The following is a 27260-nucleotide window of genomic DNA, read 5'->3' as shown; positions in this document are numbered from 1 at the left end:
TTTAGTGCAATTGCTAGATCATAAGGTACTTCTAACTTTCTGAGGAACCTCCAAACTGTTTTCAAGAGTGGCAGCACCAGTTGGAATTCACACCAACCATGCAAGAGGGTTCCCCTTTCTCTGAATCCTCACCAACACCTGTTGTTTCTTGTGTTATTGATGTTAGCCATTCTGACAGGTGTGACATGATTGTAATTTTGATTTGCATTTCTCTGATAAGTGATGATGAGCATTTTTCATGTGTGTCTGTTGGTCACCTGGATGTCTTCTTTGGAGAAATGTATGTTCATCTCTTCTGCCTATTTTTTAAGCGGGTTGTTTTTTGGGTGTTGAGTTATACAAGTTCTTTATATATTTTGTATATTAGCCATATATTGGATATGTCACTTGCAAATATCTTCTCCCATTCCATAGATTGACTTTTAGTTTTGTTGATTGTTACCTTTGCTGTGCAGAAGCATTTTATTTTGATGTAGTCCCCAAAGTTTATTTTTTTTGTTTTCCTTGCCTCAGGAGACATATCTTGAAAGAAATTGCTACCACTGATGTCAAAGAGGTTACTGCCTGTGTTGACCTCTAGGATTTTGGTGGTTTCAGGACTCACATTTAGGTCTTTAATCCTTTATGAATATATTCTTCTGTATGGTTTAAGAATGTGGTTCAGTTTCATTCTTTTGCATGTTGTCCACTTTTCCCAACACCATTTGTTGAAGAGACTATCTTCATATCTTCATTGCATATTTTTCCTGCTTTGTCAAAGATTAATTGACCATATAATTTTGGGTTTATTTCTGGGTTTTCTATTCTGTTCCACTGATTTATGTGTAAAATTTTTTGCAAGTACCAAGCTGTTTTGATTACTGTAGCTTTGAAGTCCAGAATTGTGATACCTTCAGCTTTACTTTGCCTTTTCACGACTGTTTTAGCTCTTTAGGGTCTTCTGTGGCTTCATAAAAATTTGGGGATTATTTGTTCTCATTACGTGAAAAATGCTGTTGGCATTTTGATACAGATTGTATTAAATGTGTAAATTGCTTTGGGTAGTATACACATTTTAACAATATTTTTCTTCCAATCCATGAGCATGAAGTGTCTTTCCACTTCTTTGTGTCATCTTGAATTTCTTTCATCAGTATTTTATAGTTTTGGGAGTACAGATCTTTCACCTCTTTGGTTAGGTTTATTCCTAAGTATCTAATTGTTTTTGGTGCAACTGTAAATGGGATTGTTGCTGCCTCCCATAGATTTTGGAGCTTTAATTATAATTTGCTTCCCTGTTCTTTTAAATTTCTTCTTTGATTTCCTGGTTGACCCATCCATTGTTTAGTGGCATCTTATTTAACTTCCATGTATTTGTGGTCTTTCCAGATTTTTTTCTAGTGGTTGACTTCTAGTTCCATAGTATTATGGTCAGAAAATATGCATGGAATTATTTGGATCTTCTTGAATTTGTTGAGGTTTGGTTTTTTGCACAAGTTATATATTATCCCAATTTGATATGAGGAAAGGAGGTGGAGACATATTGGGTAATAGACTTAGGGCTACATAGGTAGTAAATTATGGTGTGAGATTTGGATCTAGGTCCAAAGAACTACAAAGACTATCCTATGAAGACACCTGACATTGTCCTAACACCATGGTGTTCTGAACCTGTGATTGCATGTCAAAACACATCCAGGTATGGTCCAGATAACTGTAGCTCATGATGAAGCATATGTGGTTGAGAATGCAATTTGGTCACCAAAATGGTATAGGCAGTGAAGAACTGACTCAGAGCAAATTCAGTACTCCAGGAAGACCATTTATCCAATGTTAAAGATCATGAAATGATGACACCGATTTTACTATATAGCTCACATAATTGAACATGCACAAGAAATATGCTGTATTGCTTTTCTATTGCTTGTGGTAACAAATACCACAAACTTCATGGCTTAAAACAACCCAAATTTATTATCTTACTGTTCTTCAAGTCCCAACATCCAAGTGTTGGCAAGGCTGCCTTTCTTTCTGGCGGTTCTAGGGGAGATTTTGTTTTTCTGACTCTGCAATTTGTTGAGCTGTTTTGTTTTTGTTTTTAATCACGAATGGATGTTCTACTTTGCCAAACGCCTTTTCTGCATCTACTGAAAGGATCGTATGGTTCTAGAGGCTAGTGGCATCCCCTGGCTTGTAGACTCCGTTCTGCATCTTCAAAGCCAGCAGCAGTGGGCTTTTCATATTATATCAGTCTGACCTTGTTTCCATTGTCACATACCTTTCCCTGATCTCTTCTTCCTCCTTTGTCTACTTTCAAAGCACCTTATGATTACATTGAGCCCATTTAAATAATCCAGTATAATTTCTGATCTCAAGATCCTAATAACAATCACATCTCTAAAGTCTCTTTTGACACAGGTTCCAGGGATTAGGGCATAGATATTTTTGGGGAGTTGTTATTTTATCTAACACATATACTAGGTCAGGTATCGGTGCCCTTCACTATTAGTATTCAGTAGCACCATCAGTATTCACTACCAGTACCAGTATTTACTATTACTATTTCTTATCCTTTGCTATTTGTCTTGTGTTTCTTGATTTTATAAACTGTTAAAAATTGGTTACCTGAAAAACAGATTTAGATTCTGAGTTTTGGAGAGAGTATTCCTAGGATCAACACTAGTCAGTGAGTGAATAACACAGGATAGAAGTTGAACTATAATGAAATCACTCAAAGGTCTTAGACAATCCCATGGAAAGCTGAGAAGTTGGTATGGTCCTTCAGAGTTGTATCATCTTGAGGCAGGGACCTTAGACCTTGATGTCTCTGCATCAACCAGTCCCTGGAAACTGGTTGCTTCTCCTCCCCTCTCCAGAGTTGGCATGGCAAAGGGATTCAGCTGAGAGCCTTCAGTAAGCAACATTCCTATTACCCGGGGGTATGAGTGTCTCCATTCTGAAAGGATTCTGAAAAGCATCCACAATACAAACTAAGCCAATTCTGGAACAATATTTTATGCCATACTTTATGTCTTTATTCTTCATTGTAGGAAAATCCAGGAGAAACCACTCTGAGTTAAATATATTCATCAAAGAGCAATAGGACCCAATATGCATAAATTTAGTTGAGCTTAGTTTCTTGTTCTTCCTTGGCATAATCTATCCCCACAGGCACACCATTTGTGGTTTTTCCTTTTTTTTTCCTAGCTGTAAAGTGACACTTGAAATAAACTGATGTCTCTTACTAGTGCTAATGTGTTTAATTAGATAATGACAGACACTTTACTAAGAAAAGAACAAATATCACTTTCAATGTTGCAATTACTCATCTGTATTTAAGTTATGAAAAAGTGTTATCATCTTCCTTCCAGGATGGATTTTGGATAATAAATGGAAAATATTCTTATGATTATTATTATTTAATTCCACTTCTCTAAAGAAGTGAGCAGTAATTTTCTATCATACAATTGACAGAGGGAAAATGGTCTACACCCTTCTTTACTTAGCTTTATCTGAGTGGAGAGCTCTAGAAAAGAGCAGGAGTAGAATAGGAATAAAAAGGGTCAGGAAATTAACATCCATTGTGGCTCATACTTAATATTTTTATCCTTTGGGAACCTGAGAAAAATTAGTTTGAGGGCCCAGTTTCTTGGAAGCAAAACTGTGTCAGCAGTTCTGAAGCCCCTGGGGGCAGTTTTAGGTCATTTTTCTCTCTTCCAAGCAAAGGAGGTAATCAGGTAGAAAATGCACTTAAGTAAACTGTGCTTCAGAGAAAAAATAAAACAATCAAAGGCTTCTCATCCTCACCTTCATAAAGAAGTTAAACATTCTTGACATCCTAGGTAATCAATGATTCGATGATGAGAAAACTGTTTTGATGTGAGTGCTGATAAAATACAACCAATTTCTTATTTCTTACTGTTTGCAAAGAAAAGGGGAAAAAGATTTGCTTTTATTCTCTCATTGATAAATAATATTCCAAAAAAAAAAAAAACACATAGCAACTTGACATTATGGCATACAAGGGTGTATTAGTTTCCTAGGGCCGTCATAACAAAATATTTCAGAATTAGATGCTTTAAAACCACAGAAATTTATTTTCTCACAGTTGTGAAAGCTAGAAGTCCTAAATCAGTGTGTCAGCAGAGTTGGCTCCATTTGAGTGCTCTGAGAGACAATCTGTCCCATGCCTCTCTCTCAGCTTCTGGGAGCAACTACAATCCTGGTATTCCTTGGTTTGTAGATGCATCACTCTAATCTCTGCCTCTGTCTTCACATGATGTTTGCTGTGGGTTTCTATGTCTAAATTTCTCTCTTCTTATAAGGATACTAGTGATAGGGATTAGGGTGTACCCTAATCTTAACTTGATTATATCTGCAAGGACCCTATCTCCATATATGGTCACATTTACAGGTATCAGGAGTTAGGGCAGCAACATATGTTTGGGGGGGGCATAATTGGACCCATAACGAAAGGGAAGAATTGATAAGAAGAGTTAAACATGTATAGAAGACTAGAGATTTCAGATCTAGTGAGGGAAAGTTAATGCCTTAAGTGTATGGCCTTGCTCTTTATATGTAGTGTGGTTTGCAGACCAGTAATGTGGGCAACACCTAAGAACTTAGCAATGCAGAATCTCAGGTTTTATCCCAAATCTACTGGATCAAAATTTGACAGCCACAAAATTTGTCTGTGATTAAAATGTACACATTTAGTTTGAGAATCATGTTGTAGGGCCCACGGTCTAGAACTTTATTAGATACATAATTCTATTGACTGATGCCACAAGGACGTCATTTATGATTTTTCCTGTCTTTTCTAGCTACAAAATACACTTGAAATAAAATAATGTTTTTTATCAGGCTAGCAAGTAGATAAAATATTTAATTATAGGAAAATACTTTACCAAGATGGCATAACAAATATCACTTTCAACCCTGCATAAATGTAATCAAATGTATAGTGGCTTACCATAGAAGTTTACCTCTCACTCAAAGTTCAAAACAGATGCTCCTGATCTCAGAGCAACTTTCCTTTCAGTGACAATTCAGAGATCCAGGATGCTTCCATTTTGGGCTCTACCACCTTCATTGTGTGACTTCCAAGTTCGTGCTGATCATCTCTGGGACAGTGGACAGGGCAAGAGCAAGGTGACTATGGGGGCAATTTTATAGTTTAGGGAGATACGTATCACCTCAACTCCCATTTCATTGGTTAGAATTCTGTCTCTTGGCCATATCTTCCTAGGAGTGAGATCAGGAGGTGTGGTCTAGCTGTGTGATAAAGAAGAGGAAATGGGTTTGCTGTCCAACAAACCAACTCTATCTCAGGCATTTATGTTTGAAGCAGTAGATTATCTCTGACACCAATCTGTGAGATCCGGTGCCACAAAATATTCATTCTTAGCATTTTAATAGCTCAATCTCTAAAAGAGATATAGGAATTGCATGGCTACCTTTAAATCCAATCTAAACACAGACCCTAAACTACTACAGGGTAATGTTGTGAGAAATCATTAAAAGGAGTGGATAGGAGGTTAAATCAGTTGCCAAAGCCTGACTTTTCATAGATTTATTCTTCAGTTCCATTAACAGTTTTTGCTTACCTACTTTGTGTAAGCAATGATAATAAAAATATTAAAAGGACACAGATCACGAACTCAGGAATTTTCATAGTCTAAAAAAGGGACTCAAGTTTGTTCTCACATTGGGATCCTCCAGGTAGGAGGTGGGCAAATTTACCAGATAGGTAAATTATTTTGATGATCAGACTCTACCCTAAGACAATTAAATCAGAATTGCTGGGGAAAGGAGCAGACATTTATTTGTATTCTTTAAAAGTTCCTCAAGGAAGTCTAACGTCCAGACAAGGCTGAGAACTCCTCAATGTTTGGAACATCCAGTCAATTATCTTAAAATTTTTACCTATAGCCTATAAATGTGGTTGAGGAAATCCACAAAGTCACATTTACCAGAACCATAAAGAAGCACCCTTTATGTGGCCCAGCCATCAGAGTCCATGCTTTAACCAGATTCCTAAAGAACTTTTTCAAATCTTTTCCTCTTTCACTTCCTTCCTTCCACCTACTCTCAGCTAGTGACCTTACTTTCTCCTTCACTGAGAAGATATAAACAATTAGAAAAGAACCTCCACAGACTCACAAATTCAACAATTCAAAATGATAAATTCAACCATTTACAGTCTCTGTAACCACACATGATGATATACAGTCACAGAAACAAAAATTGCTTTAGGTATTTCAAGAAGAAAAGAATTCAGTACAGGGATTTGAAAAGACAGGCAGAGTGAAGTTTAAGAAAACTTCTGTTAATATATAAGAAATCAGGAAATACCAGAATTATAGGAAAGCATCACATATGGCCTCCACTTCCCACAACACTACAGTGAGTAATATGCACGAAGGTGCCTGTAAGGTTATGGAAAGGCTTGTATATGACAGTCCAGCTTACTCAACTCAAGAAAAAAATTTTAAGCAATTCTCTCTTGTCTCCGAGTTCATTGTTTATTTGTTTGTTTGTTTTTGTTTTTCCTTTTTATGTTCTATGAAGATACCCATACGCTGGCTGTTTGTATCGTTTAGTCTTTCATATTTTCCCTTATTTCTTTGTCTACTCTTCTGTCAACTATAATTGTGAACTTGTCCATTTCCTCCTTTGCATCTTATATTTTGAGGCTCTGTTATTAAACGCACATATAATTTGAGTTTGTTATATATTCTTAATTGGTATTTTTATCATTATGAAATGTCTTGTTTTCATTCATTAATAAAACTTTTTATTTCGCATTCTATTTTGGTAGAAATAGATCCATATTAACCTTATGTTTAGTGCTTCCAAGATATACCCTATTTTAACTCTCACTTTCAACCTATTTGTTTATTTCCCGTTAAAGTGTATTTCATGTAAACCATATGTACACAAATCTTTCTTGTTTACTTAGTCGCATAATCAGTCTTTTAACTGAGCTAGAATGTATATTAATTACTATTTAATATAATGTTGCTATTGAAAGATTTAAGTCTTCCATTTAGAAGTTTGGTTTTCATTCATTTCATTTATCTTTGTTACAACCTTTTCTCCTTTTGAATAAATACTGTATTTTTTTTAATATAGTGTGCTTTATTTTGTGTTGTTTTTTAATCTACAACCTTATGTGTTATTTTTAGTAGCTTCTCTCTCTAGAAAATATGAATACAATATGAATCTTCACATAATTTCAGTCTCAATTCATATATTCACAAACATTTTTAAAGTCTTGCAACCAACTCCATTCATCACCTGTCGTTTTTTATTCTTAGTATGTTTTTCTTCAATATATGCCATTAACCCTACATTACTGTTTTTCTTTTAGCAGCCCATAATTTTTGTAAAGAGATTTAAAACCACACACACACAATTATAACAAAAATATATTTTATGTTTATCTAAATATTTGTCCTTCCTAAGTGATGTGGGAAACAAAAGCAGAAGGAAAAGGCAGATAAAATTAAATTTCCTTATAACCTGCAGCCCATTGACAAATATTTGAGGCAGGCAGAACAACATGTTTCTCCAGAAACTCCCCACTATCTTAATGCTAGTGATTTGCTAGAGGCAAAAACAAGCTTAGCTTGACATGCGCTAGACCTCCAGTATCCTGTGAGTCTTCTTTAGCATATGAAATCTCATTGGAAACTTCCCCTGGACTTCACCTCCCCCAACTCCATAGTATATACCCAGTCTCTCCATGATCATAGTCCTGGGGCAGCTCTTCCTGCCCATGAGTCTTGTCCCCATGCTTTAATAAAATCAGCTTTTTGTACCAAAGATGTCTCCAAGAATTTTTTTCTTGGTCATCGGCTCCAAACCACCTCACCATCACCCCAAAACTTCATGACTAAGAATCTTCATGTTTTCCTGCCCATTCAGTGTTATCTGGTATCACTTCCCTTGCTTTAAGACCACTTAATACAGTTTTGCTGGAGATAAATTCTCTCAGCTATTGTTTTCCTGAATATGTATTTAACCTTCATTTGTGAAAGGTATTTTCACTGGATAGATAAATCTAGGTTAACATTTCTCTTTCATCACATTAAAGTTAAAGATGTCTCACTGTCTTCTTGTTTGCACTGTTTCTTTTTTTTTTTCTTTTCAGATTTTTATTTAAATTCTACTCAGTTAACATATAGTGCAATATTGGTTTCAGGAATAGAAGTTAAGTGACTCATCACTTACACAGGACACCCAGTTGTTTGTCCTGTTTCTTGTCAGAAGTCAGTTATCACTCATTGTTCTTTTTTATGTAATGTCACCCCTCTCTCAGTTTATTTCTACTTTATGTTGCAGACTATTACAAACTAGATGCCCTGGAGAGCTTTGCTTTTGTTGTCATTTAGAGATTTAGATTTCTTCTAAGCTGTTGGTCTGTTATACCCTAGGGCATATGTCTGCAAACTTTTTGTAAAATGCCACGTTATAAATACTTAGGCTTTATAAGCCACATACGTCTTTGTGGCATATTTTTCTCATTTTCTCTTTTGTTATAAATGCTTTAAAAATATAAAATAGCTAGTAACCACACACAAAAAAGGCCATGGGCTAGATTGCCTGTGGGCTGTAGCTTTCCAACCCCTGCAGCCTGGGCAACATGGTCATCGTTGGTATGGTGGCTGCTATATTGCTGCTGTGTCCAGTTTCCAATAGGGGGTGAGGAAGGAGAGGGTGTGGATGATATGCATCTAATGTTTTAAATCCTGGAGGTCCAAGACTTCTATTTACATTCCACAGATGAAGTTTTCATCACTAGACCACCCCTAACTTCGACAGAGGCAGGGAAATGTAGTTAGTTGGTCAACTGTGTGACCACAGCTCTGTTGTGTGGGAAAAGGAAGAATGGAATTTGGTGAATCATCAGCAGTTTCCTTCATGATAGTTCTGAAAAAGTGTCAAATTATTACCCTGCTGTGACAACCACACTTTAGGTTACAGGACTGGATGGCTGAGCTCACGTCATGTTGCACATGTCTTTGTAAAATACTTCAAAATCTATTTTCCCATTCAGGAATGCTAAGCCAAGGGAATCGTTATTAATTTATTTTTCCATTTACCCTTTTCTTGCCATCATGCTAAAATGCAATTGAACAAGTCAGTGAAGGGGCGCCTGGGTGTCTCAGTCAGTTAAATGTCTGACCCCTGATTTCAGCTCAGGTCATGAACTCATAGCTCATGAGATTGAGCCCTGTGTCAGGCCTGTGCTGAGAGTGGAGCCTGCTTGGTATTCTCTCTCTCCTGCTCTCTCTGCCCCTCCCTTGCACATGCTCTGTCTCTCTTAAAACAAATAAACATTAAAGAAAAAAAAAGTCAGTGAAATTATTTAATATGTGGATTAAATAATTGAGAAATTATTAAGAAATTATTAAGAAATTAATTCTACCAATTAAGAAATTGGTAGAATGTATGATTCTTGGCTTAGAATAAATGTCATTATTTTAAGAAATGCTACATCACTATTGCTTCTCATTGCAGACAAGATGACATTTGGAGAAAAAATTGGACACTAATGACTGAGTTAAAAAGTGTCTCAGAAGAATCAAATATTTATTGGGAAGAAATTTTAGAAATACTTTAAACGTATTTTGCTCATACTTATTTATCTCTTCCTGTAGGCATAACAGTAATGTATCATTTAAAAATCATGTCTATCCAACATACTTCTTTCTTTAAGGATAAGATACTAAAAGATAAAACTGAATGATATTTGAAGCAGCAGTGTTTTTCTTTTTTTAGTGGTATATAAAAAAGTTTGCCTTACAGTCAATACTATCTTAGATCTGATGAAACAAAGCATTGCAAATGTTATAATTGAGGTCTTCATTTAAATAATATGTCAATTCTAATGAAAATATGAGCAAAACTGTATAATTATAAAATACAAATTGCTAGTCATCATAGTAAAGAAATTAACGTTATATAGACTATTAGCCCTTATAAAAGCAAAGTTAGTAAGAAAATGTAGGGACTAGATTAGTGGCATCTTAACATTAAACTGTTCTCACATCAAGGTTAAGAAAAAAAAAAGCTAGAAAAATGTTCAACGGTCCTTAAAATACATATATATATTTTTTCTAGCAGCCTGCTAGAGTCTTTGTCTTTATTACCATGGGGTTATTCTAGGGGCCTGAGGATATATGTTTAACTAAATTCATCCATAATTATTTCCTGTTAAAATTATTGAACACCAAGAATTGATGCCAAAGGAAAATACAAGTGTGTGTTCAAAGGGCCATGATTAAACTACAGCTTTCAAATGTGTGCACCATTACCAGAGGGTTTAATGCACTTGTACAACAAAGATTTTGTATTGAGAATTAATTTCCAGGGGTGCCTGGGTGGCTCAGTCGGTTAACCGTCCGACTTTGGCTCAGGTCATGATCTCACTGTTTGTGAGTTTGAGCCCCACATTGGGCTCTGTGTCAATAGTTCAGAGCCTGGAGCCTGCTTCAGACCCTGTGTCTCCTTCTCTCTCTCCCCTTCCCCCATTCACACTGTCTGTCTCTCTCTCAAAAATAAATAAATATTAAAAAAAAAAAAGAATTTCCAAAAGTCAAAATCAGGGGCTTGGTTCATTACAGTTTAACAAATTTATATATTTTATCATATTCAGGATATACAATTTAATTATTAATCAGACCTTTCTTTTTTAAGACACAATTTTCTGGTAGAAATATGAATTAGGTAAAATATTATATGTTTCTGACATTCCTGTTATATTTTAATTAATTTATTAAAAATTTTTTTAACATTAATTTATTTTTGAGAGAGAGAGAGAGAGCAAGCATGAGCAGGGGAGGAGCAGAGAGAGAAGGAGACACAGAACCTGAAGAAGCTCCAGGCTTTGAGCTATCAGCACAGAGCCCGATGTGGGGCTCAAACCCATGAATGATGAGATCATGACCTGAGCCAAAGTTGTAACGCCTAACTGACTAAGCCACCCAGGCATCTCGAACATTTGTGTCATCTTTTTAAATGTTCAAATCCAGACATAACACTGCAACCAATATGCCTTCTCCTTCAGTTCTCCAGTGCATTAATTAAAGAGCAAAGTGTCCCCCTTGTAGGGAATTTATTAGGGATTCCTAAAGACAGAAAATTCCTTATACCAAGCTGAGCTTTTAGAACTGGACCCATCTGAATTTCACTCCTAGATGTAGCATTTAATTAGCTCTGTGGTCTTAGAAATGTTACTTAACCCTCGAAGTGCCTCAACGTATTTGCCTGTAAAATGGAAATAATAATAAGTATATAGCATGATAATATATATATACATATATATCATATATATGGTAAATACATATTATATCATATGTATGATATAGTCCCTAGATTTCAATAAATAGTAGCTATTTTTTTTTTAATTTTTTTTAACGTTTATTTATTTTTGAGACAGAGAGAGACAGAGCATGAATGGGGGAGGGTCAGAGAGAGGGAGACACAGAATCTGAAACAGGCTCCAGGCTCTGAGTGGTCAGCACAGAGCCCGACGCGGGGCTCGAACTCACGGAGTGTGAGATCGTGACCTGAGCCGAAGTCGGCCGCTTAACCGACTGAGCCACCCAGGCGCCCCAATAGTAGCTATTTTTATTACTGTTCAAATCCAATACAAAATTTTTAGGCTGTAAAGTACATATACATGTATTTTTACTTATCAATTTACCAATAAAATGTAAGTTCTTTAACAGTGAGAGTATGTCAATTTTTTTACCCATATTTATTTCCTCAATATTTGGCACATGGTTTTTACATCATCAACCTTTTTATTAAAAAATGGATGAATGGATATTTAGACCTAGGAAGTGAGTATTTAAGGGAAGTTGAACAGCTCACAAGAGCAATTTCTGACTGCAGTCAGCACGTGGCTCTTTTTTTTTTTTATAAAAAAAAAATTTTTTTTAACGTTTATTTATTTTTGAGACAGAGACAGACCATGAATGGGGGAGGGTCAGAGAGAGAGGGAGACACAGAATCTGAAACAGGCTCCAGGCTCTGATCTGTCAGCATAGAGCCCGGTGTGGGGCTCGACCTCACGGACCACGAGATCATGACCTGAGCCCAAGTCAGACGCCCAGCCGACTGAGCCACCCAGGTGCCCCAGCATGTTCCTTCAACAAAGAGATCTATGCCCCCAGAAAGTTGTGCTTTTGCTCAGAGACTGAGTTTTTCTTCAGTGTTGGAAGGTGTACTGTGAATACCAAATGGCGGCATGACCCTAGGAGAGTCTCATTCTCTGTGGTTTTAAATATCCTAGTCTGTAAAATTACAGAATTAGACAAAATTATTGTGTTAAAATATTTTCTTAGAAGAGACTTTTTCTCAAAAGTAACCACTGATGGAGCTCCATTATATAGAACTGATATAACTAGAACTGGTATAGAAAATGTGTCTACATGTCTCTGTATGGGAGTGGGGGGCTGTGCCCCTCCAGAGAGGCAGAAAATACAGTCCATCAAGCATCATTTGAGTCACACTGCTTACCTCCTACCCCCACCCACTTTGACCATGCATGTAAACCTATTAGCCAACTCTGAGAGAATGCTAGAGATCCACTGATCCCAATTTTGAAAATGGAAAAGATGATCCCTGGGTTCTACTCCAGATTTAATGTTTCATAAAATTATAATATTAAGGTTTACAAAACCCTATATTCCTATTTTCACCCATTGCTTTTTAAAAACTGAGACAACTAAATGAAAAGAATAGGATTAAAGATTCCCTGTTAGTTTCAGGACATTGTGGTAGAGGTAAACCAGGTAAAACTGAAACAGAACAATGAGCAAGAGGATAGAACCAGAGCCCAGACTGAGTCAGACTGAGTTTGTATTTATTTATTCCATGTTATCACACTGACAGCTTCATCTTAAGCTACCAATGAATGAGTTAGAACAGACATCTTGTAAGTGCATGGTGTGACTGAACTGACCAACTATTTGGCTGAATTGACTGAACTGTTTCTAGTAATGTGGATATAGCCTGAGAGTTAGAGAAAGCTTGAGAGGACTTTGACTCTTCCTACTCTAGAGAAAAAGCAAAAGAAGCAATAGGCAGGTATAATGCAAGAATATGATGAGTAGAACAATCAGTAGGGGAGCAATCAATAGCCTACTCACGAGTAGGTACAATACTTGATTTCAAGGAAACTCCCTTCTACTTTAAAAGTTATTTTAAAATAAAGAAATGTTGAACAGAGATGATATGAGGCAGATGGCGGGAAAGGGTAATTTAAGACTAAAGAGTGAAAACTGCAGCAATTAATACACTATTCTTCACTCAGAGTAAGATAATCTTAGTTGTTACTATGAAAATTCATTTTGATCCTGTTAAGTTTTGTGTGTTATAACATCAATACTAACTTTTAACATAAAGCAAAAAGAAAGCTGAGTTGTTGGGAAATGTGTCCCTATCTCTCTCTCTCTCTCTCTGTCTCTCTCTCTCTCTCTCACACACACACACACACACACATACAAACACACACAAACACACAATCTGTTCCAAAGCCAAGGAAAATTTCTTTATAGCATTCTTTTACCACTGATATGTCACTATTTATATTCATTCATCAGTCCTGGTAACATTAGAAGTAGTTATTTCTACTTGGTCAGAAATTCCACCTTGCTTTCTTTATTGTAAGCATGGAACAAAAACATTGTATTTCTCTTCCTGAAAAGCATACTTTTTTTTTTTTTTAACACAGTGAAAATTATAGATTAAAGTATGGGAATTTTACTCAAGAAATATTGATGAATATTCACACATGGGTTGAAGAATATAAAATATGAAATATTTTGAATCTTTCCTAAAAGTTAGGGAATAAAAATATCTTTGGAAGGCACTCCAAAACAAAACAAAACAAAAAACACAACAACAATAACCTTCAAAAAACAAAAACAAAAATACTTCTAACATCACAGGGTAAATGACAGATGTACTTATGTTACTGGTAAATTAAGACACTTTTGGATAAACATAAGAAAGAAAATGGCATGCTATTGTGAATTAATATCAATTATGATGTACTTATGAAGTAATAGTGACAATTAGAGAAAAGGTGATATAATTTCATATATATGGCAACAGTATAATTCCAAGATAACCTTCTCCACTTAATTTTTCTCCATGGCACTTATCTCCTTATATTTTATTATTTCTAAGATCATTAACATCTTTTTGTTTATATGTATCTCTCCTCACTATAAATATAGATCTCCTACTAGAATATAATTTTGTTGTTTTATTTACCACTGTATTCCCAACATTTTTTTAATTTGCTAGGTGACAAATAGGGTAGAATGAATGAACTGATATGTGGCAGTATGTGCCAAGAGATATCCTAGTCAATTTCCTGGAGAATAAAGACAGAATCCTTTTGAAGTCAGGCAAAAAGATCAAGTTAACTAGGAGGGGGGATGAAGTCAACAGGGACTCAAAATCAAAGGAACTTTTAATGCTGGAAGGTAAAAGACAAATGCATATAAATATGAGTTCAGATTTTAGTAAAGGCAGAGTAGCTTAAATAAGGCTAAGTCTCCTGCAAGTAATTATGATAACAAAATAACGTATAAACCAATTTGGAGCACTTTAGAACAACCAAAGGCAGGCAGCAATTATGGTAGATTTCAACCCTTGAAAGAATTAAATGGCACTGTGTCAGATCCACATTGATTTGACTTTTCCCCATAGGCATTTTTCAATTCATATGGCAGAGGGCTGCTATAATTCAAGCAGAAATCTGCTGTTTTATCAGGTTGGGGTGTCAGAGAACAGAGTTTAGACTACCAGATGAGCTGTAAATTGAAAGGGAAATTCCTGAGAAGGAAAGAACCACAAGGAAAGAGTCCCCAAATCAGCATATAAATTTTCCTCCAGTTCTTGGCTGACCTTTGAATGCACAAGAAAACCCCAAGAAGTCTAGTGGAAAACAACAGCTGGAAATTTGAAAAAGCTGAGCAGATATCTTAGCTACTGTCAACTGCAGAAGAGATACAATACAGCATCTGAGTCTTGTTTTATACACTTTGGGATTTCCACAGAAATTACAGAAAGCCGTAACTTCACATTAAAAACCATAAACAAAACTAAAAACCCATTTTTAGATTAAGGACAAAATGAAAAAAGACCTGTGTTTAAAAAAATGTAAAACTTAAAGTTCTGCATGTTCAAGGTAATATTAGTCAGTAATAATTTTTTTTTTTTGCTTTCTAGCATCAAACCAGTAGTCTAACATTAGTAGTCTAACATTCAATAAAAATATGACTAGACTTGCAAAGAAATAGGAACTTGTTACTTGTAGTTAGAGAAAAGCAATGTACAGAAGGAAATATGCAGATGATCCAGGCGCTTAATTGGCAGCCATTCTAAAGCAATTACCACAAATATGTTTGAGGATATAAAGACCATGATCATGGCCAAAATGATTAATCATGTGTAAAAGCTCAGCAAGAAGTAAAACTATTTAAAAAAAAAAAACCCTGAAATATACAATATCTTAAATGAAAAATTCAGTGGATGGACTTAAGAGCAGATTGACAATGACAAATTAAAGGGTCAGTAAATTCAGAGACAGATTACTATAAATTATCCATGTGAACGATAAAGGGAATATAATGAACATAAAAAGAATCAGTGAAGCCTCATTGACTTGTGGGGAAATACCAATAGCCTATTGTTTGCTCATTTGAGGTCCCAGAGGTGAGGAAAAGATAATGAGGTACAAGAAAACTTTGGAGGTATAATGACTGAGAACATTCAAAAGCTAGGGAAGACATTAACAGATCTAAGAAGCTCAGCAAATCACAAGCCACATACTTACAGAGAAATCTAAAGACACACTGTTGTCAGACAACTCAAAGTCAAATATAAAGTGAAAGTCTGAAAGCAGCCAAAGAAAAATGACATCTTATTTGCAAGAATAAAAATCATGCTGCCTCTTTGTCAAAAATAATGGAAGACCAACAATAACCAAGAATGAGAAAGAGAAGAAGAAGTAGGAGGAGGAAGAGGAGGGGGGGCAGGGGGAGGAAGAAGAGGAGGAGGGGGAAACAAAGGAGAAAAACAACTATCAACCCAGAATTCCATATCCAGCAAATATATTCGTTAAAAATGAAAACAAATTTAAGGAACTTTTCAGATAAACAAAACCTAGAAAATTTGAGGAAAACTAAGCCACAAGAATTGCGAAAGGAAGTTCTTCAGATCAAGTGAACTAAAACCAAATGACAACACAGATTTGCAGGGCGAAATGGAAAGGAATGGAACAATAAGCTTTGGTAAGCACAAAACACAATGCTTTTTTCCATTAATTTTTAAAGAGTATAATCACTTAAAGCAATATGTATATGTATACATATATACATATGGCATTTTGGAAGTATTGGACTTTGGTAAGTTAAAACACAATTCTTAGAGAAAAACACCCAAACTGCAAGGACGTTTGGCTAAACAAGTTATTATAGGAATTAAAATAAAATTCCAAAAATATTTGATAAAGCAAAAAAAGGAAAGAAAGGATAATAGAATAAAAACATTTGAGAAACAAAATACCAAAAAATTGGATCCAGCAGTTTATAAAGAAGATAATATACTATATGCAAAAGAGTTTTATTACAGCAGTGCAAGTTTGACTTAACATTGGACAATTTACCATATTAATGGAATAAATAAATTAATGGAATAAAGAGAAAAACCACAATCCTTTCAATGAATACGAAGAAAGCATGGAACAAATTTCAGAACTCTCAGCCAACTAGTAACAGGAAAGAACTTCCCTATTATGAAGAGCATCTTTATGAAAAAAAAAACTGTGACCAGTACCATATTTCATAGTGAAACTTGGGAACAAGAATGAACTTGGGAACATGAAAATGTTACCCATTTTGGTGTCTTTGTTCAACATTGTTCTGATGGCTCTAGTTACCACAATAAAACAAAAATAATAAAAGGAAACAAAAAAAATTTAAAAATCCATACAAATTAGATAGGAGAAAGTAAAGTTGTCTTTATTCATATATGGCATGATTGTTTCTTTAAAAATCCTAAGAAATCTACTTTAAGAATTAAAAAGTAAACACAGGAGCATTGCTTGATACAGGGTCAAGATACAAAATTTACTTATACTCTATACTATCATCAAAAAATTAAAAAATAGGGGAGGCTGGGTGGCTCAGTCAGTTAAGCATCTTACTCTTCACTTTGTCTCAGGTCATGATCTCATGGTCATGAGATGAAGCCCCACATCAGGCTCTGCACTGACAGCATGGATTCTCTGGGATTCTTTCTTTCTCTCTCTCTCTCTCTCTCTCTCTCTCTCTCTCTCTCCCTCCCTCCCTTTCTCTGCCCCTCCCCTGCTCATGCTTGTGCGCGCGCTCTCTCTCTCTCCCCCAAAATAAACAAAAATTTAAAAAAATTAGAAGACAAAATTCAAAAATTCTGTTTATAATAGCATCAAAACAAATAAAATACTTGGAAATAAAATTAGGAAGATATGTATATTGCATTTGAGCCAGATCCCAATTATTTGAGAATGTGCTTTGAATTTAGATTTTGGCTTGCTTTACTACAAAGAATGTGTTGGAATATGCTAATAAGAAGCGGTGATCAAGAAAAGTGAATCACTTACAGCCCATCACATATACATTTATACTCACTCAATAAATTGATAAGCAATCATTCAGTTAAGCAACTTAATGGCAGTGAGACCTAGCAAAGCAGGAACACACACATTACTTTATTCTCAAAATTTGGTCAGTCTTCATCTCTCTGCTTTAGCCACCATCAGTTATCAGTTGGATTATCTACTTGCTCTTGGATCCCTTTGCTCAACACACAAAGAGATTGGAATTACCTTATGGCTTGTATAAAAAACTTCACAGCCTACTTGAATTATCCCACCAGACATACAGGGAACTTGTTAGCTGGTTGTTCCTGTGGCAGTGGCACTCTGAGATTTATGCTCTTTGGGACCCTGGATGTTTTCAGCATGCCTAATATTCTATTTGTTTAAGGTTATTGTTTTTAATCAGTGCCTTTAACCTATTTCTTATCTATCAGGTTGTTTAAATCTTAAGCACATGGCAGGCAGATTCCTTTCTTTTCAGATGAGCTAGTTCATGAAGATAGTTGCATTTTTCTACTGCTATTATAACAAATTGCCACAAACTTAGCAATTTAAAACAATACATTTATTATATCACTGTTTCCATGGGCAGGAGTCTAGGCATGACTTAGCTGGATCTTCTGTTTCAGGTCTTCTCACAGATTGTGATCAAGTTGTTGGCTGGGCCATCTCACAGCTCAAACAGGAAAGGATCCACTCTCAAACTCATTGAGATTATGGACAAAACCTTCTTAGCAATTGTATGACTGAGACCGTCAGCTCATAGAAGTCACCCACAGTTCTCTGCCATTTTGCCCATTACTTTAAGGTCAGTCTCTCTCCAGACAGCTAAGTTGGAGTCTTATATGACAATGTAATTATACACACAAAGAATCATTCTTTGAAACATTCTTTTCAAGACTATAAAACACAATCCATGCTAAGGCTGTCTCACCCTTCTATTTATTTCCAGGTTTTTTATCTGTCTCTTATGTTATGATTCATACTCATTTTAAAAATACCCTTATCTTCTCTACATATTAAGTCACAGATTTTTATCAAAGCAGTGACAGTGGATGCTTCTCTAGAGTTCTTTTAAGGCTGTGAGTATGGCTCCTTTACTATAATTGCATATTATAATGGAAGTCATTCTTAGGGATTCTTATGTTTGTATCCATCAGCTGGGGTTGGAGGGGGCATTGTCTTACAAATGGCCAACTTTAGAACAATACAATAGTCCAACTACCAATAATCAGCCATCTACTTGTCCTTGGGGTGAATCAGTAGTACTTTCTATCTTTCTAACTCTTGATAAATTGGGTAAATCATCCAAAAAGAATGCCATCAGATCATCTTAAAATTGGCATTTTTCTCCAGAAATACACATTTTTCTTCTGAATTTCTATAATGTGTATTTTGAAAACTGATTTGGTAACCAGAGGGTAGAAATAACAGTAAGAGTAAAAGTGCTAGCAACAGTCATAAAAGTACTACAGGTAGTGAAAAAACACATACCTTAGACTAGAAAATACTAGTAAGGGGAGGACAATAATTGATATTTTCATACATCTTCATGAACTTTTCAGAACAAAAGTAACAATATTTTTATTTGTATCAGATTGTTTTCTTCTATTTTGATGCAATGAATGTTGGGATTACCGTTATCTATAATCTCTCCTGAAATTAGGTATTCTCTTTTGTCTTAACCCAGAGTTTACCTTTCTTGTAGGGGGTGGTTCTTGTTTTGAAATTACCTCAGAGATTTTTATCATAGAGCATGGTTACAAAATGTCCCTTTGCATTATTTTTTGCTTCTATTCTGTTGTCTCATTGACTTGATTAATACACCATGAAATTTCTAGTATTTTCTTTATATTTAGCTTTTCTTTGTCTGCATTTTATGAGCCCAGTCCATCTCTCAGTGACCCTTATTTCAGTGGAAATACATAAGAGGTGAAATTTTCATATTTTCTCATTTGGGTTACCACATTTCTCTTGGAATTTAAATGGGTTTTTTGACCTGCCATCAATAAATTTTTTTCTACAGAGTAAGTCTTTAATTTGTTTATTTGTTCACTTACTATGGTATCAGCATGAATCCTATAGGAGTGGTAAACTATCACTACTTCTGAAGAAGTATCTGCAAGTTTCCTCACACATATGATGTAAGTTCAAGGCAATCACCTTGAATTTTTGGTACTGGCTTATAATTTCTGTAAGAAGTATCTGCTTCTACTGTGTTTTGGAATTTTGGCCTCATTGAAAAAAATAATGATTTGTAATACATTTTTAATCTGATTATCTATCAGAATTCTTTTTTTTTTACCCATTGGTTAAGGAATTGGCTTTGCCATTGTGCTTTCTGCTATAAGCAAAGCTTCTCTATCCAAGAACTAGATTTTTTATCTTGGTCCTTTGTGAGCTCAGAGCAGGGTGAAGCTTTTAGATCTAATCTGAATTTGACAAAGGCATCTCAACAGTAGCAATTTCATGATGCAAAGGTGACATGCGACGTGTTGGATTCGTCTCATTCTAAGATGTACCCTTTCCATTTTCCATGAGTACTCTACTAAGCCAGTTTTTATATTTGTTATGGGGCTAATTTGAACTACTATATGATTGGTACCTGAGTTCTAATGTTAACAGAGGTAGAGCTACTTAAGAACTCAGGGCCTTTTTAGGCATTATGAATGGCCTATCCTATGTTTCCTAACAAAGAGTATCAAGCTCTTGAGTTAGCAACCTTCCTGATTCCAAACCTAATTGGCTGATATGGTTCAAATCTGTATCCTTATGGTCTCAACTGCAAAGACCAGGAGCCATAGTTATTTAAGGTAACTTACTCTACTTTAAAGTCAGAATGCTTTGGTGTAGGGATCACAGGCATAGGATATTATAAAATATACTTGACTTTGAGAATTATTCTTTTATCTCTTTGTATCCATTTAAAACCTTGGGATTTTCTTGCTGTCTTATATAAGAACCCCAAGCAAGAAATGATTCTTACAATAACAAACAGAAGGCACAGTTTCAAACTTGGTTTTTACCTTTGGGCTGGCTATTTCCATTATTATTTATAAGAAATGAGTTGAGATTTCAGCCTATTATACTTTTTCTTGAGATAATAGCCATTCTTTAATTTGCAAAATTATTTTTCTCATAATCATGAAATCATATACATATGTATGTATACATATGTATCATATATTATAGTAAACCCTAATTAAAATTATTAACATTTTATTTACATAGATAATATACTATTATTAGGCTGCTAATGATCTTGGTTAAATCTAATAAATATTTTAGATGCTCTTTTTTGTTAAAGATTCTCCCAAACTTCTTCTCTTGTATTCATGAAATTTTTCCCAATGACTAAATTCGTCTATGATTATGATCACTTGACATCTTGTATCTATTGATTCAATACATTTGAGGATTTATTTACTATAGTTAAGTGTTTAGATACAAATGGTCACTATGGTAGAGTTACAAATGTCCCCTGACATGGCTACCACCGGGGGCCTGCCTTATTTCTATGGTTTGAGTGGTTTTCGTTTGAGATCCTGATTATTTTTATTCTAAGGAATCCTCATTTTCCACCTCTCTTCTTCATTATCATCATTATTATTTGTCTAAATGCTTCTTTATTTGCTTTTCCGGTGTTACCTTGAATATAATATTTTTTATTGGGTATAGTTTCCCTCTTTCACTGTCTTCTTTCCAATTATTTTTATTTACCATTTTCTATGTTTAACTTTCCATAATGGTTAATAATTATGGGATACTTGGTGATGGTAGTCCATCTATTTGTCTTCGGGGTATTTCTATCTAATAGGTATTTCAGAAAGACCTTTGGAAACAATTTTCACATTTATTATTTCTGTATCAGTAATCTAATTCTAATAATATTTTTCTTTGCTTCAGAATTATATTGTTTATCTTGGACAATCTATATCATCATTATTAGAATGTTCTTTATATACTCAATTGTATTACTACTGCAACTATGCGTAAGGGTCAGCAAATTTTTTCTCTAAGAGCCACATGGTAAAGGTTTATGTCCTTTCACATGGTAAAAGCCTCATGGAATCCAATGAGCAAAATTAAGCAATTGTTCTTGCCAAAAGCCTAATAGTCCTTTTACATTTTATATTTTAACAGGTAGAAAACATTCTCAACTCACATGCCATCCAAAAATAGGTACAATATCAGATTTAGTACATGGGCTGTATTTGTCCAAACTTTCCACTTTAACACACCTCTATCAGATGATGGGTTAACTTGCATTGGAATCTTTTAATTTTGTTCAACAGACTTGATCTCTGTTAGTCCCTTTTGATATTTCCTTATGAAGTTAAACATAAACCTAACCTATAATTCAGAAATTCTCTTCTAATTTTTAGAATGAGGGGTGCCTGGGTGGCTCAGTTGGTTAAGCAGCTGACTTCAGCTCAGGTCATGATCTTGGGCTCCATGGGTTCAAGCCCTGTGTTGGGTTCTGTGCTGATAGCTCAGAGCCTGGAGCCTGCTTTGGATTCTGTGTCTCCCTCTTTCTCTGCACCTCCCCCACTCACACTCTGTCTCTTTCTCTGTCTCAAAAATAAATAAACATTAAAATAATTTAAAAAACATAAGTATTTAGAATGAAACAATTTATCCAAAGAAGATTTAACATAAAAATGTATGTCACCTTTATTGACAATAGCATCAAACTAAAAATGATACAAATGTCCACTGAGATATAAGATTTAGAAAGCATTGTGACACACAAAAAGTGGAAAAATATTCCATGCTTCTGGATTGGAAGAACAAACATTGTTAATGTTAATGTTAATGCCCATGCTACTATCCAAAGCAATCTACATATTCAATGCAATGCCTATCAAAACAACACCAGCATTGTTCACAAAGCTAGAGCAAACAATCCTAAAATTTGTATGGAACCAGAAAAGACCCTGAATAGCCAAAGCAATCTTGAAAAAGAAAACCAAAGCAGGAGACATCACACTCCTAGACCTCAAGCTATATTACAAAGCTGTAATCATCAAGGCAGTATGGTACTGACACAAAAACAGACACTCAGATCAATGGAACAAAATAGAGGACCCAGAAATGGACCCACAAACATATGGCCAACTAATCGTTGACAAAGCAGGAAAGAATATCCAATGGAATAAAGACAGTCTCTTCAGCAAGTGGTGGTGGGACAAATGGACAGCGATAGGCAAAAAAATGAACCTCGACCGCTTTCTTATACCCTACACAAAAATAAACTCAAAATGGATGAAAGACCTAAATGTAAGAGAGGAAGCCATCAAAATCCTCGAGGAGAAAGCAGGCAAAAACCTCTTTGACCTTGGCCACAGCAACTGCTTATTCAACATGTCTCCAGAGGCAAGGGAAACAAAAGCAAAAATGAACTATTGGGACCTCATCAAAACAAAAAGCTTCTGCACAGTGAAGGAAAAAATCAACAAAACTAAAGGCAACTGATGGAATGGGAGAAGATATTTGCAAATGACATATCAGATAAAGGGTTAGTATCCAAAATCTATAAAGAACTTATCAAACTCAACACCCAAAAACAAATAATCCAGTGAAGAAATGGGCAAAAGACATGAATAGACACTTTTCTAAAGAAGACATCCAGATGGCCAACTGACACATAAAAAAATGCTCAACATCACTCATCATCAGGGAAATACAAATCAAAACCACAATGAGAAACCACCTCACACCTTTCAGAATGGCTAACATTAACAACTCAGGCAACAACAGATGTTGGCAAGGATGTAGGGAAAGAGGATCTCTTTTGCACTGCTGGTGGGAATGCAAACTGGTGCAGCCACTCTGGAAAACAGTATGGAGGTTCTTCAAAAAATCAAAAATAGAACTACCCTACAACCCAGCAATTGCACTACTAGGTATTTACCAAAGGGGTACAGGTGTGCTGTTTTGAAGGGGCACATGCATCCCAATGTTTATAGCAGCACTATCGACAATAGCCAAAGTATGGAATGAGCCCAAATGTCATCGACAGATGAATGGATAAAGAAGATGTGGTATACATATACATCGGCAATCAGAAAGAATGAAATCTTGCCGTTTGCAACTATGTGGATGGAATTGGAGGGTACTATGCTAAGTGAAATTAATCAGACAAAAACAAACATCATATGACTTCACTCAGAAGAGCAATTTAAGATACAAAACAGAGGAACATAAGGGAAAGGAAGCAAATATAATATAAAAATGGAGGAGGGGACAAAACATAAAAGACTCAAATACAGAGAACAAACAGAGGATTTTGGTGGGGCTGTGAGAGGGGGGATGGTCTAAAAGGGTAAGGGGCATTAAGGAATCCACTCCTGAAATTATTGTTCCAAAATATGCTTTGATGTAAATTAAACAATAAATAAATTTTTAAAAAATAAATAAAATAAACTTAATTAAAAAAAAAAAAAACATGTGACATATCGATTCAACAAAATACTCTCAACCATAAAAATAAGTGAACTCCTGATGTATGTAACAACATGGATAAGTGTCATATGTTGGGCAAAAGAAGCCAGGTCCATAAGAATGCTATATTATTTATATGAACATCAAGAAAAGCCAACAAATCTAGCTTAATTGAAATAGATTTTGAGAGTTTTTGACCATGGGGAGTAGAGATTAATTGTATAAGAGCATAAGGAAATTTTATGAGGCTATAGAAGTGTTCTAAATCTTTACTGCCATATAGACTACATGGATATAATCATTTTTCAATACTCATTTAATTAAGGCCTTAAAATCTGTTCATTTCACCATATGTAAAGTTTACTTCAAGAAAACCACAAGAAGACATTAGGGATATGAACAAATATCCCTCATTAATATAAAACACATAATATTACTTTATAAATATGTATTTGGCACAATATTAGTGTATCAAACCTAATAATATATAAAAGGAATCATGAACCCACGTTGCATTTATTCCAGAAATTTAAGGTTGGCTGATTATTTGAAAATCAATAAGTGTAGGGGCGCCTGGGTGGCGCAGTCGGTTAAGCGTCCGACTTCAGCCAGGTCACGATCTCGCGGTCCGTGAGTTCGAGCCCCGCGTCGGGCTCTGGGCTGATGGCTCGGAGCCTGGAGCCTGTTTCCGATTCTGTTTCCCTCTCTCTCTGCCCCTCCCCCGTTCATGCTCCGTCTCTCTCTGTCCCAAAAATAAATAAACGTTGAAAAAAAAAATTTAAAAAAAAAAAAAAAAAAGAAAATCAATAAGTGTAATTCAGAAAACTAACTGGAAAAAAAATAAAAGGAGTAATACCATTGGGTAATTTTAATGGATGGATTAAAATGTTTGGTAAAGTACAACACCAATATATAATAAACTAAGAATAGTAGAAAACATTCTCAATGTGATAAGTCACCTCTAACAAAAAAACCCAAAGCTAATACTGAACTTAGTGATGAAAGACTGAATTATTTCCCCCTGGGTTCAAGAAAAATGCAATTATGTCCACTTCTACTACTTCTATTCAACATTATATTGGAGGTTCTAGCCATTGTATTAAGGAAAGAAAAAGAAATAAAACACATACAAATCAGGAGGAAAAAGGTAAAACTCTCCCTGTTTATTAAATGATCATAAACTAAAACGAACATTTATTTGTGTATAGCTCTATGGATTTTAATGCAAAAGTTGACTCATTCTGAGAGTCCTATTTGCAGTGAATCAGTCAAATTAACTCTTCCCTCTCAGTACAAACCCACTGTATCTTACTTCTTAAGCAACTTGTACCATTTCAGCATATAGGAGCTGAGATTATAGCTGCTAATATTACATCAGTAATGCTAAAGGGTAGTTACTATAACTAAGATAAAGAGAGCAAAAACAAGACCTACAGCCTTGGAAAACTATATTGCCTGTATTTCATGCAAGAAACAATTGCTCAACCACTTTGGTTAACTCATATTCTATAGGATACATTGGTTATGTGAAACACATCTGCTTACATTAACACCAGAATTGCATAGTAAATTCAATCTTCTATTTGGATAATATATGCCAAGAGTAAATGAAGTCATGTATTTTATGTTTGAATTATGTGAGAGATATCTGCCTTTGGAAAAATGATATCTTAAATTTATAATCTGAATTATCAAATGGCTCTGGACTTTCAAGTACTCTGGCAGCCACCCCACCTGACTTGCTAACTATCTAATTTCACAGTGAAGGCATAACATTTTAGACCTGTCCTTGCCTTAACTTTTGATAATATGTCCTTTAATATTCTCTTTATTTTAGGTACAATCTGATTATATGCATCTCTTTGGTGGTTATAGGGTGAAAATTCCTATGTCCTCTTTTTTCTATGAAACAGGGTTGAAGTACCATGAGAAGCATCATTTAGCAGGACTGGGTATCAGGCTGAGCAAGAGACTTGGACTATGGCTATGGGACATCACCCAGGAGCTGATGAAAGCATGAAGTAAAGAAAGCATGGCCTCTAACCTTTTTCCACCTCGGAATTTCTGTTTGAAAACAACTTGCCCCTCCTCTAATATATCAGAGACTAGGACCCAAGCCTTGGGAATACGGCTGCCTGACATAATGAAAACTCTGCCTTCAGTTTTGTCACTTGGTATTTATGAATAAAGAAAAACAGACTTTCCTTTAGCAGTATGGAAGTAACGAGGTCTGACGCTACAGATAGCAACTGTACGTCACAGGGTACCAGGAGCCATTTGCTGATGTACCACCTCTGTACTCTACCAGGATTACTCATCTTGTGTACTTAATTGGTGACTGTTTCCATGGAGTTTCTAGGAGTCTAGTACCTTTCTGGGAGGGCAGCCTATAGATAGTGGTCCTCAAATTATGGTCCATTGATGAGCAACATAAGCATCACCTGGGAAATTGTTAAAAGTTCAGGGTGAATTTCTAAGATCACAATATGAGCAGATTCCTAAGCACATTTAGTCACAAAAACTTTTTTCATATAAGCATCTCTTCAGGCTAATATTCTATGAAATACTCTTAATAAAACACAGCTTTAGAGCATGCTGCTTGAAGTGGGATGCAGTTCAAAATAATGCCTCATGATATTTCCTTTTCTGTCATCAAACAAAATGCATACAATTAAAAAGCACATGAAGGGACAAAGCTGTCTCTTTCTTTCAAAAATAAATACACTTATATTGAATGGATGGATTAATTCTTTAAAGTAACTAATGTTGAAATCTGGTTTTTCAAAAAATTTTATCTGGTGGTTAAATAACTTTAAATTCCTAAAATATACCAACAATATATGCTGACTATCCCCTTTTATTATATTCCTCATTTTGAAAAATATTTGGCAGATATGGTTATAATCAAGACAAATTAGATTTTTAATTAAAGAAGTAGGAACAGAACAGTTAACTGAAATCCCCAGTTAATTCAAAGCTTTATCCTAACCAATAGATTCAACTAAGCACATAGCTGCTTTGTATTCATGGTTAAGTCATTGAGAATCTAGAAAATGAAAAGCAGACCTACTGCTACTGTGCATGTTCCCACAGTTTGAATGCCTATGAGACCCAATCTGCCAGAGTTTGTCAGTGTTCCAGGTTTTAAATAAGAAGACATCTGCATATTTGC

Source organism: Puma concolor, chromosome A2 (genome assembly GCF_028749965.1).
Source record: "Puma concolor isolate L17-30 chromosome A2, mPumCon1.1.hap2, whole genome shotgun sequence".
In the NCBI taxonomy this organism is placed as follows: domain Eukaryota; kingdom Metazoa; phylum Chordata; class Mammalia; order Carnivora; family Felidae; genus Puma; species Puma concolor.
Note: the sequence above shows the minus strand (reverse complement) of the source record.